We start from the raw sequence: 2,500 nt of genomic DNA, 5'->3' as shown, positions 1-2,500 counted from the left end.
TAGGGGTGCCGGTAAGTGCGGGCGTTTAGCGCGGGCGTGGTCTGCTCTCGCCGTTGGTTGGCCTCGTGCTGGCCGGCGGTGCAGGATGCGCGCGCCTGCGCGGCGTTCGCGCCCCGGTGCTTCAACCTGCGTGCAGGATCCGAGCTCGGTCCCGTGCCTTGGCCTCCCACGGATCTTCCTTGCTGCGAGGCCGCGTCCGCCTTAGCGTGCTCCTCCGGGGGCGCGCGGGTGCGCGGATTCTCTTCGGCCGCCATTCAACGATCAACTCAGAACTGGCACGGACTGGGGGAATCCGACTGTCTAATTAAAACAAAGCATTGCGATGGCCCTAGCGGGTGTTGACGCAATGTGATTTCTGCCCAGTGCTCTGAATGTCAACGTGAAGAAATTCAAGCAAGCGCGGGTAAACGGCGGGAGTAACTATGACGGCCAACCGGCCGTAACGAAAATGCGATAGTTTGTGTAGCTCCCTTTGCTTGCAGTGAGTGCCACCGCACTTTTACCACGAAGAACGGTCTCGGGGTCCATCGCCGCCGCCAACACCCTGCGGCCGCCAACGCTGAGATCGTGACGGAGAGGCATCGCGCGAGGTGGACGGAGGAAGAAGTCCTGTCGCTCGCCAAGGCAGAGGCCGAACTGTTCCTGGAGAGGGACGCCCGGTTCTTCTTTGTAAATCAAGAACTTACCAGGATGTTCCCCGACCGAACGCTTGAGGCAATCAAGTGCCGACGGCGGCAAGCTGCCCACAAGCAGCTTGTCCGCCAATTCATGGAGGCACTTGAGATCGGTCGGGGTGAAGAGCCGGCGTCCCGCCGTGGAGCAGCGAGCTCGCTGCCTGACGCGGGCGAGGCCGCTGCGCCGCCCGTCGACGCAGCCGAGGACTTCGCGGCCGACACCACCGGGCCGCCGCCGGAGGGGCCGACTGACGCCGCCATCTGGGAGCATCTGGCGGGGCTACCTGCTTCCGCCCAGCGTTTCTCTGCCCTGGATCGAGTCATTGGTCTGGGGCGGGGCACGCCGCCCGATGTCATCCTGGGCATGCTCCCGGATGCCCTTGCGTCGGTCGGGTCCAGGGGGGAGAGGTCGATCACCAGGACACAGCGGCCGCGCCAACCATCCAAGCGGCCGCCTGCCGCCCCGCCGCTGCAGAAGCGCAAGCGGCGCCGCTGGGAATACGCGCGGACACAGGACGCCTTCCGTAGGTCGCGTGCACGTTGCGTGCGCGGCTTGCTGGACGGCACCCTGCTGCAGCCGCCACCCGACATCCCCGGTCTGCTGGACTTCTGGGCGGACCTCTTCACGAAGAAGCCGATCTCCACCGCCGGCTTCATCCGTGACCGCCTTCTCCCGCACTCGGAGCCTGTCGCTCCTGAGTGCCTATGGGGGCCGGTCACACGTGAGGAGGTCGCTGCTGCCTTGCCGCCCAGGGGATCGGCAGCCGGGCCGGACGGCCTGACTCCAGCGGAGCTGCGGCGCCTGCCGCATGAAGTCCTGGTGAAACTCTTGAACCTCTTCCTCCTGGCCCGCGCCCTCCCCGAGCGTCTGCTTCGCGCCCGGACGTCACTTCTCCCCAAAACGGCTGCACCAACATCCCCCGCTGACTTTCGCCCCATTACGGTCTGCTCGGTGTTGGCGCGGACCTTTCACAAGGTTCTCGCGTCACGCCTGATGCGTGCATGTGCTGTGGACGAACGTCAGCGGGCATTCATCCCCCGGGATGGGATGTTGGAAAACACCTTCATCTTGGACACTGCTCTCACCGACGCAGTCCGCTCCTGTCGCTCTGTTTTTGTGGCATCGATCGACGTCTCTAAAGCGTTCGATTCGGTGGACCATGCCGCCCTCCGCCCCGTGCTGAGGGCTCATGGCCTGCCGGATTGCTTTATTGAGTACGTCGAAAGGTGTTACGAGGGTAGCACGACGGTGATAGCGGGCGGCGCCGACGTGGGCGTGCCCCTGCAGCCGGCTAGGGGTGTGCGTCAGGGTGACCCCCTCTCCCCCCTCCTTTTCAATTTTGCGGTGGACTATGTTTTGAGTCAACTTCCCTCCCACATCGGAGCTCGGATCCTTGGTCGCAGAGTTAACGCTGCGGCCTTCGCAGATGACGTCCTGCTTTTTGCATCGACCGCGAGGGGATTGCAGTCCCTCATCGACGCAGCCGTCGCAGCCCTCGCCCATCTGGGGCTGCAGATCAACGCCCGGAAGTGTTTCACCCTCGCCTTAGTCGCGTCTGGGCGCGACAAGAAGGTGAAGGTCGACGCCGACGTTACCTTCAAAGCGGGCAACGCCACCGTGCCCGCCCTACGTGTGGGTGAAACCTTCCGGTACCTGGGACTGCAATTCTCCACCGCTGGTCGCTGCGTTTTCAACCCACGACGCCACCTCGTGGAGCAGCTGGACGTCATCTCCCGAGCTCCGCTCAAGCCGCAACAGCGCCTCCACGCCCTCACCACCGTACTTCTGCCTGGCCTGTACCACGGGCTGGCCCTCAGCCGCACCC

General features: G+C 64.5%; 1 pseudogene; it reads left to right on the top strand.

The window, feature by feature from the left end:
• LOC124607567 overlaps positions 1-2,500 on the top strand; it is a 7,611-nt pseudogene that overhangs the window by 2,448 nt on the left and 2,663 nt on the right.

This window comes from Schistocerca americana, chromosome 3 (assembly GCF_021461395.2).
Source record: "Schistocerca americana isolate TAMUIC-IGC-003095 chromosome 3, iqSchAmer2.1, whole genome shotgun sequence".
Taxonomy (NCBI): domain Eukaryota; kingdom Metazoa; phylum Arthropoda; class Insecta; order Orthoptera; family Acrididae; genus Schistocerca; species Schistocerca americana.
Note: the sequence above shows the minus strand (reverse complement) of the source record. Positions and strands in the feature narration are given on the sequence as shown.